The 15,353-nt window shown below is 38.4% G+C and overlaps 1 pseudogene; it reads right to left on the bottom strand.

Moving 5' to 3' along the window:
* Positions 1-358: 358 nt before the first annotated feature.
* LOC110199123 (proteasome subunit alpha type-6 pseudogene) lies at positions 359-1,094 on the bottom strand (annotated as a pseudogene).
* Positions 1,095-15,353: the final 14,259 nt, after the last annotated feature.

Raw genomic sequence — 15,353 nt, 5'->3', positions numbered from 1 at the left:
GCATATAATTTTTTTCCCCAGAGAGCTGGTTATTAAACATTTACCAGCATACCACTGCCTCCACCTCATATATCTGAATCTCATCTCATATGGCCAATTCTTTTTTATTTCAGAAACTTCACTTCTACTAATACTATTTGTCTTGGATCATTAACTCTTCTTAATGACTTTAGCCAAGCCTTGAAGAAAATTCAGGATTCTTTTTTTTCCCCTAAAACCTTTCTTTTATTTATACAAAGCTAAGTCCACTTCAGTGGGGATATGGTTCATCTTTCAATCCAGAGCCATTGAAGAATGTGTTGGTTTTTACCAAATATCCTGGTCAGCACATAGTAGATTAGGGAGAGGAATTACAGTGTTAATCCCTCTCAGCTAGAGCTACAAAATATATATCACTCAGATTCTGCGAGAATCCTGAATTCAGGGTTTTCAACTGTAACTACTCCAACCTTTAGTTCTGAAGGTTTGAAATCAACGGATAGAACAGTAGACAAGCATGTTGATGCTGTCTCTACTGTCTGTTCAAATGTCCAAATTTTTTCTTCACTTTCTTCTCAAGAAAACTGGTTGAATCAGTTTGTTGGACTCCAGCTACAGAGACCTTAAATCTACAATAGTGGTAGCCTGCAGGATCGCATCCGTATACTTGAAAGCCTTGTTCTTCATCAACACCACTCAATATCATACAACAGCCAAGGGGTTTCATTTCAACATTCTGTGTGTAGACCTGAGAAATATCTGCAATCCTTTTACACAACATATCCACAGGAATCTCATAGCCATACTTGTATTTCCAATTTGCAGCCTCATAGCAAGCTCTTTGCGCTTGAGACCTGCTGTCAGCTATCATTCCTGTCATCACACAGCCAATGTTTTCAGTTATTCTGAATAAGTGTCACTGTGCCTGAATCCAATCACTTGTCCGGTACTTTCTTCTGCGTAACAATTGCTGCACAGTCTTTCCCCAGGACAGCTACCGATGTGAGGCCACCCTGGTTAATAGCTTTAAAAGCATATTCTACTTTGTACAGGCGACCCTCTAAGGAGAAGACAGTAATGCGCCGATCAAAGCCGGCACTGGAGGGGCGGGTCATCTCAGCGCACTCACTTTCTCTAGCTCCGATCTAACTAATCCTGGAAAATTCAGGATTCTTAGAGGTAGAGGTGAGAAGGGAGTGCATTAGTGAGAGGGTTGCTTTGGCTGTATCAAAGAGTGCGGGAAAGGGAATAATGTAAAATAAGCTTTAAGGTGGTTTGGAATAAGATTGTGAAAGGCTTTAAATGCCCTAAAGAGGAGTTTACATTTAATTCTAGAGGCAATAAGGAGTCACTGGAATGCTCTGACCTCTCTGGCTTTAAGTCACAACTAAAAATCGAACCTCGTACAGGAAGCCTTCTCCAATTCCTCTTGATTCCAATGCCTTCCCTCTGTTAATTAGTTCCTATTTGCCCTGTATATGGCTTATTTTGTATGTATTTGTCTGTGTCATCTGCCCCTTTAGGTTGTAAGATCCTTGAAGTCAGAAATTGTCTTTTTTTTTGGGGGGGGGCTAGGCAATGGGATTAAGTGACTTGCCCAGGGTCACACAGCCAGTTAAGTGGTATGCGTCTGAGGCTGGATTTGAACTCAGGTCCTCCTGAATCCAGGGTTCTATCCACCGCACCACCTACCTGCCCCCTGGCATTATCTTTTGCCTCTTTTTGTGTCCTCAGGCTTAGCACAGTGCCTGGTACACAGTAGGTGCTTAATAAATATTTATTGAATTGAATTATTGAAAAGGGGAGTGACAGAACTATGGTTTAGCATAATTAATGACAATAATGATTGTGTTGTTCAGTTGTTTTCAGTCATGTCCAACTCTTCATGACACCATTTGGAATACCGGAGTGGTAGGGGCAGCTAAATGTCTCAGTGGATAGAGCACTGGCCCTGGAGTCAGGAGGACCTGAGTTCAAATCTATCCTCAGACACCTAACAGTCACTAGTTGTGTGACTGTGGACAAGTCACTTAACCCCAATTGCCTCACACACAAATATATATATGAATGGTTTGCCATTTCCTTCTCCAGCTCATTTGACAGATGAGGAAACTGAGGCAGAGTTAAGTGACTTGCCACAGATCACACAGCTAGTAAGTGAGGCCAGATCTGACCTCAGTAAGATAAGTCTTCTTGACTTCAGGCCTGGCATTCTATCCACTGTCCCACTTAACTGCCCAACAATAATAGCTATTAATGTAATAAATATATTTTAATATGACAATAATTAATTTGTCAGGGCTGTGAAGGACAGATTGGAGAAGGGAAAGACTTAAGGTAAGGAGACCAAGTAGTAGCCTCCTGACATAGTTCAAGCAAGAGGTGATGCGGGTCTGAACTAGGGTGCTAGCCATGTGAGTAGAAAAAAGGGGAAGAATATAAGAGATGTGGAGATCAATATAACTTGATGACTAATTGTATATGAATAGTAAAGAGAGAGAGAAGAGTTGAAGATGATTCCAAGGATAGTAGGACCCATATTTCAGAAAGGGAAGTTCAGAAAAGGGGTAGATTTCAGAATGATGATAATCAGGAAAAAGGACACCACTCATGGGATAATGTTGGGAGGATGCTCTTGGGTCTAGCCTGATGTTTTCTAAGAAAATTCTCGTTTGTAGCAGTTCTAGACTCCAGTTCACTTATCTTTGGAGGCACAGACAGTCAGTCTCATATCATTCAGTTCTCAAGGTCAGTGTTTTCTGGCTGAACAGCTTCATTCCCTGTTATTATGGAACTCAGTTTTTATGGTTCTCCTGGAGGCCATGGCAACCCCTAACCACTCCTTTCAAAAATTGTATTGACATAGCTCATGCCAAGTTTGTGTAATATCCTTATTAGGGAAGTGCCAGTTTCTTAGCTGAACAAACTCCCAGTGATAGATCTCAGTTAGTCAAGGGTGTTGGGGGAATGCCTGGATGGAATCAGCCCGTGGGCCAAATTAGATGTTGGACACACAAAAGTAATACTGTGTGCATAGGAATGCATGCAGCATGGGCCAGTTGTGTTCAAGTGTACCAGCATACTCTGGGCAAGCATTACCATTGGATCTTCCACAGGTGTATAGACTCACCTGTCATAAATGTTGACTATATTGAAAATTCATTTAGTTCATCTACTCAATTCATAAACCTTCTGTAGGACTTTTCTAAGGTTAAACCAGAGTGTTTAATTAGGTCTCAGTAGATGCAGCCCTGGAGTCTCTTGATCAGTGTTTGTGACTACACACTTGCCTATGAACCCAGTGCTGAGGTTTAGGGGTTTAGGGGTGCTGTGACCCTGAAGTCACAACACACAGGTCCTACCCAAATGAATTCGTACCAAGTCTTCCATCAGCCAAAGACAAGGTTTCTTAAAGATCTGCCATCTTGGCCAGACTCTTCAGGAATCTGAACATTTGTGAGCTATTGGCTAGGTTCTTAAGGAATCTGAGCACCTTAATGGAGACAAGATGGACCTTATATACAGAAAGATTATGGGAGGGATCTAGGAGTGGCCAAGTGGGGGGAGGGGGGAACTGTGAAGTAACAGAACGCCAGGGACCTGGACCTCCTGGCCAAGGGAGAATACAGCCTAGATAGGATTAATGGTGGGAAGTGGTCAGGGTCCATAAGGAGGTAAGATGATTCAGGGCTAAGCTAGGTTAAGGGTAACAGAGAATTGGGAGATTGGGTGTAGCCTCAGTGAAAGACCAGTTGATGGGATTATGCCTCAAGGGAACACCAGAGACCTCTTTGATCAAGTGGGAGAATTCAAGAGGAATCCCTTAGGCAAATGGGACCCAAATTCTTTGTGGGGTAAGGGGCAAATGTCTTGACTTGGATCCATAACCCATAATTAGGAAACAGCAAAATGTTGAGATCTTTGCCACAACAGATCCCAAATTATTTTGTGTCACCTCCAGTAGAAGCAATAAATAATTTATCATTATTATTATATTACAATATAGAATAGCTGACATTTCAATAGCACTTCTCTCATGCAATATCTTACCTGAACTTCACAACAACCAAATAAGGCTGATGCTACAGGTATCATTATCTCCATTTTACAAACAAGAAAACTGAGGCTCAAATAAGTTAAATAAATTGCCATTGATCACGCAGCTAGTGAATGTCAGAAACAGGATTTGAACAGAGGTTATCCTGACTCCAAAGCTGGTATCCTGTCTATGATGCCAGTCACACTATTAGAAAACCTCCCAAATCCATCTCTTTAGGCTGATCAAATTGCATAGTCTTGAACTTTGTATAGAGGAGTTGGCCAGCAGAAAAATGGCCTGAGAAATCCCAGCTGTTCACAAGCCATCAGTGTGAATTATCACAGCCAATAAAGGATTTTTTTTTAATGGGAAAATCACTCTGTCATTCCAGGAGTCATTCATCACATTTTTTTGGCCACACTACATGCAGACATCCAAGAAGTTTTCACATTAGCTAAAAGCTGTATCTGGTGGCATGGAAGTGATTTTTTTTAAACCAAAAATTAATTTAATTTTTTTCAGTAAACAAAATTCTATTTTATCTCTCTCCCACCTTCCTCCACCCCCATTGAAAAAGAGCAATTCATGTGACAAAGACCAGCTGGTTGAAGATGACTACAAGCTTTATATGAATCAACAGTGTTACTTCATTCCTAAAAAAACTAACGTAATCTTAGACTATGCTACTAGAAATAGAAAGTCCAAAGCAATCCTGAGGATGACTTGAAGTTCAGCTGGTGTTTGTTCTTCACCCATGTTTTATAACTAGTTAAACAAAGATTTATTTCCCCTGTGAATTGAATGAAGGTTGCCCATTTCTTCCCAGTATTACACATATGCTGATATCAGTCAAAGTAATATTACTGTATTCTCTCCCAGTACAACCACATCTAGAGTATTGTGTTGAGTTCTGAGGGGCACAATTTACAAAGGAGAGTGGATAGATAGATAGATACATAGACAGGGAAAGATAGAGATAAAAGTAAAGAAAGAGGTAAAAGTAAAGGTATATAGATGACAGAGATACAGATATAGAATATAGGTATGGATTTAGATATAAATAAGAAGATACAGATGATATAGAGACATGAATAGATGAGATATAGACAGAGGGGGAAGGAGGAAGAAAGAGGGGGTGGGGGTAAAAGGAGAAAAGAAGGGGGGAGAGAGAGAGAGAGAGAGAGAGAGAGAGAGAGAGAGAGAGAGAGAGAGAGAGAGAGAGAATCTGTAAGAGACCTCTCATGGACAAACTACACAGTGCCCAGAGGAAGATTAAGTAGGTCTGGAAACCATGTCATGTGAGATACAGTTGAAGAAAGCAGATCTTTTTAGCCAGGAGGTGGAAAGATTTAAGAGGAATTTTATTTCTGTCTTCAAACATTTGTATGTTTCTTATGTGAAAGGGGAATTGAATTTGTCTCTGTGGCTACAAATGCCAAAACTAGCACTTAGAGATAATTTAGTTGAATCTTCTCATTTTACAAATGAAAGAAGGAACTTTCTAACATCCAACAATGAAACTAGCTGCCATGCCTAAGCACCTTTGCTACTTTTTAGCAAGTTTGCCTTTGCAGGTAACATCTAAGAAGAGGCTAAATGACCAAGTAGCAATTCAAGGCAATGTGATGTAGTGGAAAGAGCTTTAGAGTTGGAGTCGGTAGGCATGCACTTGAAGCCTGGCTCTGACATTCAGGGGGGTTCTGGAACCAGTTTGTATGAACTGACTGTTAAATTTTCGGTGTAAGCATTTACACATCAGAAATCGACAAATGCTATAAATCAGGATTTGATTTATTATTTTGTTGATTGCCTTGACTTAAAGTGATAGAGAAAATGTGAATAATATAAACTTAAAGGTGTGTCATATGTACAATTTTCCCCTAGAGAACCTATGGTTAAACATTTACCAGCACACCCATGCAATATCTACCAATTGTGTGACAATAGACAAATCACTTCACCTTTCTAACTGGGTTTCATCATATGAAAAATGATAATTACAATATTTATGTAAAAGGAGGTGCCCCAGAGAGACTTCTGAAAAAAAAAAAAAGGTCTGCCAAGGCTAAAAGGCAGAGACATTAAAATGTAAAAGGAAAAGCCTTCAGATGCAAAATAGACTTTCCCCACTCCAGAAAGGGAAGAGGCTTGAATAGCTCAATTGCATATGAAGAGGCCAGGGAGACAATGAAGTTGCCTCAGGGGCACAGACTGAATTCATTTGTCCCTAGCCACTTATCTACATATGATTCCCAAAGGAATAAAAGAGCTAACCGAATAAGTTGAAACTAATTACCCTAAGGCAAGGTGGAGTAGCTTGCAAGAGAAAGGGGGCTTTAAACCTAAGAGGACTATCTAAGAGTAGAAACGAGGTCTGCCCAGAGACAGTGTCTGGCAACAGATGCACAGCTGCCCAATCTAGCAGCAGCCAAGCCTGGTGAAGAGCCAACACAGCCACCAAGTGACCTGAATGACCCCTCTGGGCAATGTATTAGCCCAACCAGCCGAGACAACCTTGAGGAAGCAAAGCAAAATTGAGCTTCCTGTCTCTTAGGGAAAACGCGCCCTACAAAAAAACAGCCTGAGTTGAACAAGAGGGAGACTTATCCCTCACCAACATCACAATTCGTGAGGTCCCTCTGGAAAAAGGGCACCAAGGCCCTATACTTCTAAAATTATGAGTTAGCCTTGGCCACACATTCCCTATACCACTGTCATTATACATTAAGTTCATGCCCATTCCCCTCTCTGTCCCCTCCCCCCATATTTGTGGAATGTTTCTTCTGGTATTGGGGGAAATGCTTTATAAACTGCCCTCCTTCCTAATCAGTAGAAAGAGAAATCTTACCATCCTATTTATACAGTGCTTAGCATAGTAAATGCTTAATAATGCTTCATCATTAATTTGAGTAAATGTTTTTTGTTTGTTTGTTTGTTTGTTTGTTTTTACCAAAGAATTAACTGAGTCCACTGGCTGATTGTTAGGGGAAGCATACTAGTAGGGTTTCATGAGCTAGTATGAGAAAGATAGCCCTACCCCTAGAACCCTGCAAATAGTAACAGCCACTCTCCCAAGGAATCAACCTACCTACCAGCTTGTACCTTTCAGTAAGAGTCGGGTGAGTAAGTCTAGAGGAAGCATTGCATTAGTACGGCCTACCTCACAAAAGCTGTAAAGGAGGAAAAACTTTGAAGTGCTGAGCAATGTGAGTTGTAACAACTTATTGATAACAGCCAAATGAGTAGTACAGGAACGGGTTATCACTAGGTGCCAGAGTGATCTGGAAATGTTTTCTGGAGGAGAGGGAATAGATCTGGAGCTTGAGGGATGGGATGGATAGGATTTTGACAGAAAAGAGTGAAGAGGTTACAAAGGAAGGCCCCTGGATGAAATTCTGGAAAGCCTCAAGCCTCAATGTTGAACATTACCTTCAGAATTGGACTTGGTCAAGAAATGCAGCTGGCTAGGAAGGGAAGAAGAGATAGGTTTTAAGCATCTTATTTCTTCCACTGGATTTCCCAAGCCTGAAGTCAAAGAAATTTTGCTTTTTTTCCTATCTTAGTATGTTACTTATTTTGATTTCTGATATCAAAAGTACAAATTCAACTCTCCTTTGAATTCAAAAGGTATTTATTAAGAATCCAAAAAGGTATGTATATATGTGTATATATGTACATAATGTATTTTGCATTAAATATTACCTGTAGCATAACCTCAGGGATGAGCTCCCAGGGGAGTAGCTAGCCTAGTAATCACTGGGTCTACACTCCTAAAATTACACCTTAAGAGCCTCTACTGGTTAGTTCACCTTCAATAGTTAGCCTGTTGACTTAGTTAACTCAAAGCAAAGGCATTTACTGAAATGACATAGCATGAGTTATAGAAACAAAATGTTCAGCCACAAACCTGAGACATACTGTCCCACAAATACACCGAAGTGGGAAGAGTGAGAAAGCACACAGAGTACAATAGCCAAGAAACACACATACAGGGAATAAACATGGTCAAGTTAACTCAGAATTCTAGTAGCGCAGCCCATGATATCTTTTCTCTTCTTGTGAGCTCCTTTTTTGCTGTTCCACCTGGGCATCCCAGAGTCCTTCCTGGACAGGTTACTAAGCTGGACTCCTTGGGTCTACTTCTTTCCATAGCTCAACTCAATTCCACATCCAGTCATCCCTGGATTCTCCATACCTGCTCTCTTCTGGAGTTGCTCAAATACCCTCCCCTCCCCTCCTCCCCTGAAAGAGGCATAAGACAATAGATGTGAAATGATTTCTTCCAAAGACCTGGGTTTTTCGGCCATAACTGACTCTCTTCTAAATCCCCACAAATGACTCCGTAGGCTGACTATTTCTGCACAGCTGGAAAGCTTGCTTTTCAAAGATTATCAAACCAGCCTCAAGAAGATCAAGGACAGAGGGGAAAGACTTATGTTTAGGTCCTAAATATTCATAGTAGTATTTTTGGGATGTAGCAAAGAACAGGAAACAAAATAGGAACCCATCAACAGGGAATGGCTGAATGAAGCATGATATGTGAAAGCAATGAAATAGTACCTTCCTATAAGAAATGATGAAAGGGTCATATTCAGAAAAATGTAGAAGACAGACGAAATTACACAGAATGAAGTGGGAATTGCCAGGAAAACAATTTACATAATAACTAAAGTATTACAAAGTAAAACAACTTTGAAAGTTTAAGAATCCTAATCAATGCAGTGACCTATCAAAAATCCAGAAAACTGATGATAAAGCATGCTTTCTACCTCTTGACAGAGAGAGAGGCGATGCATTGTAGGTACATGATGAGATACATATTTTCTGGCACAACCAATGTGTGATTTTGCTTTGCTTTTTGCAAGAGGTATTTATTTGTGGGTAGAAAGGGAGGAGTTATAGTAATGCAAATAAAAAGAAATGAGGGTCAGTAAAACATTTTTAATTATACAGAAGAGAACAGAAGAAACTTTAGAAAGGGACATAAACTCATAAGGAAATGTTGGTTCTATTGTGTTAAGGTAAATATATGCTTCAAAAAACCAGCTATACAATACCATAGAGATCAAAGGAAAAGGAAAACGATCCCTATGTACAAAAAATATTTAGAGTATCTCCTTTTTGGTGGCAAAGAGCTAGAAACAAACAGGGTCCCATCAATAGGGGAATGGTTGAATAAATCATGGTATATGAATGTGGTGGAATGCTATCAAATCGTAAGAAACTTTGAAAAGGAACAGTTTCAGAGAAACCTGGGAAGAATTGTATGAACTGATGCAGATGAAAGTGAGCAGATGTAGGAGAGCAATTTATACAATAACAACAGCATAAAGATTAACAACTTTGAAATTTTAAGAACAATATTAAGAATTCTGATCAATACACCATGATTCCAGAGGACTAATGATAAAATATGCTACCCACTTCCAAATAAGTGAGGAGCAGTATCTAGAGAATATTTTTTATACATCATCAATGATGTTGAAACACAGTTAACAAAAAAAAAAATGGAGGGGGGTAGCAACTTCCTGGACCCAAGGTTAAGAACATGTACTAGATGTGACCTAACCAAAGCAGAACCTAGCAACACTCCCACATCCCGTGTTCTGGATGCTGTGACACTCAATACAGCCTGAGGTAGTGTTAGATTTTTTTGTCTGCTATGTAACATTTTTTATTCATTTTTAGTTTGTATTTTATTAAACTCTAAGATTTTTTTTCCATGTGAATGGCCATCTCTTTCTTATCTTATACTCATGATGTTGATTTTCAAATCTTTATTTATATCTTTTGTTTTTATAACACTTTCTTTTCAAAATATATCCCTCTTTACTCCCTACCCTGTGAGCCATCCATTATGACAAATAATAATAAAAACAGTAAAAAAAAATCAGTTCAGCAAAACCAACTAAACATTAATGAACTTTAGCAGCATATACAAAATTGCATACCCATAGTTTTCTAACTTTGCAAGCAAGGGAAGGAAAGGTACATTTTCTCAACTCATGAAGTTGACTTTTTGAACCCAGGCAGGATTTTGCATCTCCCCCTATTAAATTCAACCTTTATTTATTTATTATCCAGCCCATTATTCCAGCCTGTCAATATATTTTTGTAATCTGATTTTATCTAATGTTTTAAATCCATCTCGTCCAGTTTTGCATGAGCTAGAAATTTGATAAGTATGCTATTTCTTCCTTCATCCAAGACATTGATTAAAAATGTTAAACAAGGAATACTACTGTGCTATATAAAAAATGATGAGCTGGCTGATTTTAGAAAAGATGTGCATGAAAGTGAAATGGGCAGAACCAAGAGAATGCTGAATATGGTAACAACAATATTGTTCATATTACAACTGTGAACAACTAAGTTATTTTGAGCATTATAAGTACTCAAATTAACTATAAAGGACTATGAAAAAAGATGCTATGCACCTCCAGAAAAAGAACTGATAAATAGAAGTATGCATAGTATGGTTTTACATATATGTTTATATCTGTGTCAAATGGTGGCCTTCTCTAGTGTGGGATGGGGAAGGATGGAGACAGTTCAGAGCTTAAAATGCGACAAAAAAGTAAATTAAATTTTTTGGGTTTTTTTGGCTAGGCAATGGGGTTAAGTGACTTGCCCAGGGTCACACAACTAGTAAGTGTTATATGTCTGAGGCCGGATTTGAACTCAGGTCCTCCTGAATCCAGAGCAGGTGTTCTATCCACTGAGCCACCTAGCTGCCCCTAAATTAAATTTTTTAAAAATGTTAAACAGCGCAGCCCTGAGGCACACCACTAGAGACCTCCCTCCAACCTGACATCAACTCATTAATGGGCACTCCTTCAGTTCTTTTATTCAACCAGTTTGATTTGAACCCAGGTTTTCTGACTCTAAATCTAATATTCTTTCTATCTCACCACACTGTCTTTGGACTGGCAATTACACTGGTCATCCAGAATACTCTCTGAATCAGGAAAATGCCTTAAGATCTTTGGTCTCTTCCTGGTCTTTCTGTAATACTACAGATATTACACAGAGTAGCCAGGACATGTTGCCTAAATTGGGATTTAAAAGCCATGGTTGGAAATCCTGCAAGATGATGGAAGTGCAAAAGGGGAATTGCACATTTGAATTGGCAAGGTCAAGAGATGATTAAACTGCTGTGTGCAGAATAAAAGAGGAACAAGTCAATCTCTGCCCCAGGCAAGTTTCAGGAACTCCGTGAGTCCCTTCCCTTCGCCCCACCATTTGTAAATTGCTCCGCTTCAGTCTTACTATCCAGCAGAAACATAGAGCCTTCACTATTATACACAGGAACTTATCACAAAATAAATACCACCATGCCATGGGGAAAAAAAAACCTTTGGTTTGAAAAAGCTGTGCCTTTATTTATTTGTTTGTTTGTTCATTCATTCATTCATTTGTTTATTTATTATCCAGTTCTATAATTTCATCAGTGTGGCCAACTCTTGAGGTTGGAAGTTCCTGCCACTTACACACATCAGTGATGCTGAGCAGCACAAATTCAGCCACCTATCTGTCACTTACAGTATTAGAGAGTGGCCTGGATCACTGAAAGGTTATGTGACTTGTCCCACACTACCAGCCCACACTAATCCAAGATCTTTCTTGCTCCAAGGACAGTCCTCTCTACTATACCATGCTCCCTTTTATGTTTTTACAAAAAAGTAGTATTTAAAAGGATAGGGGTAAACATGGTTCTTGCTGTTCAAATCCCCGTTCTGGCTTTTGTTCAATAATGAGAAGCAGGTCAAACAGTATTGCTGCACAAAATACACCTTCTTCCCAAGGTGGTTGTGAAGATCAAATGAGACATACATAAAGGGCTTTGCAAATCTTGAAGTGCCATATAAAGGCTAGCTAATATTATTATTATTTTATTTTTGTTATTAACCCGGGCTTGGACAAAGGATATGACTGCAGAATTTGTTATTCAAGAAATATCTCCCTTCTGAATTCATGTGTGGGTAACTGCTGTCCAATATATGCTTGCCACAGTGAAGCAATTGTCGCAGGTTTTATTGTTATGTTCAAGCATAGTTTTGGACCTCAGAGAAAACCTGAACCATAAGGATTCTGACAAGGCTTCTTATAGCTAAAATTACATCTGAGTGACTGAGAAAGAATTCATTTACACATTGCAAAAGTTAAAGAAGAAATAGATCCACAATCCCAAACTTCCTTCAGTCATAAAAGTTGAAGAAACTTAGTTAAACAGAGTCATAAGCCCATACATCCCCTAAGGAAACAAACCCCATCAAACAAACTCTACAGGTAAACTAAGTCAGATTACAGATTAAACTATATTTAGGGGATTAACAAATAGAATGAGGAGGAGGAGGATTGATATGTCACCCAGTACTCAGAGACAGTTGTGATTCTTCCTCTGGCTTCTTATCTAAGGAATGTTTAAGGTTCTTAAATAAAATTTTACATTCCATTGGATAGGTTTTGGTGAGGTGAGGCAAAAGTTAACCAAAAGTTTAAGAAGAATAAAAGGAAATTTAAAATTCTCAAAACAAATTCAAGAGGAAGGAAGCAAGTTTTTAACATGATTGTTTTCACTTGATTTCCTAAATTCACTCCTCAAATCTTAGCTTGTTTCTTCCCTTAAGCCTTGGGATAATGTCTCATTTTGGGTTGAAATTTGTTTTATTAACCTGGAAAGACTTATATGAACCGATGCTGAGTGAAATGAGCAGAACCAGGAGACCATTGTATACAGTAACAGCCACATTGTGCAATTACTAACTTTGATAGACTTATCTCTTCTTAGCAATGCAAGGATCTAAGACAACTCCAAAAGACTAGTGATGGAAAATGCTATACACATCCAGAAAAAAAAAAAACTATGGAGTCTGAATGCAGATCAAAGCATATTATTTGCTCGCTCTCTCTCTTTTTTTTTTTTGTTCCTTCTTTCTCATGGTTTCTCCCATTGGTTCTAACTTGTCTTTACAACATGATAATGGGAAAATAGATTTAATATGAATATATATGTAGAGCTTATGGGGTGAGGGGAAGGGATGGGGAGAAAACTTGGAACTCAAAATCTTATGGAGGTGAATGTTGAAAACTAAAATTAAATAAATTAATTAAAGAAGAAAAACAAAAATTTGTTTTATTAAACTATTTTTTCAGGGCTGTTTTTGAACAATCTGAGTTAAGCTAAATAGCTAGGTTTAATTGATGATTAAACAATTTTCCTCCAGGTGTCCCTTCAATGCTCTGTGCACATTTCTCATCAAACTCATTTCATTAGCCTTTGAGGAAGGGAGTTGAGGGTGGATATATATTTTGTCCCCTTCAGTTCTACTCAAAATACATCCCAGCTACTGATAACTGTGCTATTTTAGAGTCCAGGTATGATGTGCTGGTTTCTTTTACTGATGTTCTATGGCTCTTGAAATGACCCAAGGAAGAATTGGCCATTTCTTTTCATTCTCCATTTGTTGGTACTATCCATGCCTTTCTTGCCTGATAGAAGAGAGGACCCACAGGAAGCTGAACATAATGTCTTCTTTAAAAAAAAAAAGATATAGTATTTTATTTTTCTAATTACATGTAAAGACAATTTTCAACATTCATTTTTGGAAAGATTTTTAGTTCCATATTTTTCTCTCTCCCTCCATCCCCTCCCCCCAAGATGGCAAGCAATCTGATATAGGTTATACATGTGCAATAACAAAAAATATATTTCCACATTAGTCATGTTGTGAAAGGAGAATCAGAACAAAAGGAAAAAAAAACATGAGGGAAAAAGTAAAAATAGTATGCTTCAATCTGTTCTTGAAGAAACCAGTTCTTTCTCTGGATGAGGATAGCATTTTCTATTATGAGTCTTTTGGAATTGTCTTGGAACATTGTATTGCTGAGAAAAGCTAAATCAGTAATAGTTCATCATCGCACATTGTTACTGTTACTATGTACAATGTTCTCCTGGTTCTGCTCACTTTACTCAGCATCAGTTCATCTAAGTCTTCCCAGGTTTTTCTGAACTCTGTCTATTCATCATTTCTTCTAACAATAGTATTCCATTACATTCATATACCACAACTTGTTCAGCTGTTGCCCAATTGATAGACATCCCCTCAATTTCCAATTCTTTGCCACCACACACACACAAAAAGCAGCTATAAATATTTTTGTACACATGGATCCTTTTCCCTTTTTCATGATCTCTTTGAGATACAAACCTAGTAGTGGGTTTGGATCAAAGGGTATGCACAATTTTATTGCCTTTTGGGCATATGAACATAATATCTTCTGCATTTTAAATTATAGAGCTTCATCTCAGATCAGACTTCAACTAACTCTTTCTTCGTGGTTATGCTCAAGTTATTCTATAGCAAATTAGTCCTTACCAGTGACTTGCTCAAGGGAGAAACTATGAGATAGAAAAATCACTGAGTCTGAAATCAGAGAACCTGGGTTCATAGGATTATATGTTTACAAATGGGGTAGGGAGATCTTAGATCAACTGGTCCAACCACCTCATTTTTAAAGCAAAATTTGATTAATTTTTTTTTGTTTTTTTACTTTTATTTCCCATTTTGTCTCTTCATTCTAGAGTGCCATCTCTTATAAAAAAGTATTTTTTAAGGAGGAAGAAAAAAGTCAATACAACTAACAAAAATATTTTTTAAAATCTCATTTTATATGTTCTATCACAAACCATAGTCTTGGACCTCTACAAATAAAGAGATATGTCATATCTTTTCCTTGGGACCAATCTCAGTCATCATAATTGCAGAGTGTTCTGTTTCTATTGTTTTGTCATTGTTTCCATTTAAACTATTGTAATCCATGTATATATTGTTTTTCTGGTTCTGCTTCATAGCTTTGCCTAAGTTCATAGAAGCCTTGACATACTTTTGTATATATATATGTATATATATATCCTCTCTGGGACCCATCCTGTCCAACTGGGCACTCATACTTGTAGCTTGGTGGTCCCCAGAAAGCAACTGACTACTACTCTTCTCAGCTTCCTAGAAATAACCCTCAAGGTATGGGATTCTAGTACTGCTGCTCCTGGTTGCCCAGCCATGTGCTTCCCATCAACATTCAACCAGTTGACTACATTAACTTTTAGAAAGGTATAATAAGAATAGGTGGTTTAAAATTACTCCCCCAAACTAGTATATACTATCCCTGAAATACACACAATGTCTTTGAGGAGATTGTGCTCAGATTTGAAATGCAATGCTAGTGAGGCACACATGTAGAAAATACATGTGGCAAAGGGGTGCCTCCTAACTCCTCGTTCTAGAAGTTCTTTTTTACCCTTCATGGAACCTTCCTGAAATTCAATGTATTG

This window comes from Phascolarctos cinereus, unplaced genomic scaffold (assembly GCF_003287225.1).
Source record: "Phascolarctos cinereus isolate Bilbo 61053 unplaced genomic scaffold, phaCin_HiC Scaffold_4;HRSCAF=312, whole genome shotgun sequence".
Lineage (NCBI taxonomy): Eukaryota > Metazoa > Chordata > Mammalia > Diprotodontia > Phascolarctidae > Phascolarctos > Phascolarctos cinereus.
Note: the sequence above shows the minus strand (reverse complement) of the source record. Positions and strands in the feature narration are given on the sequence as shown.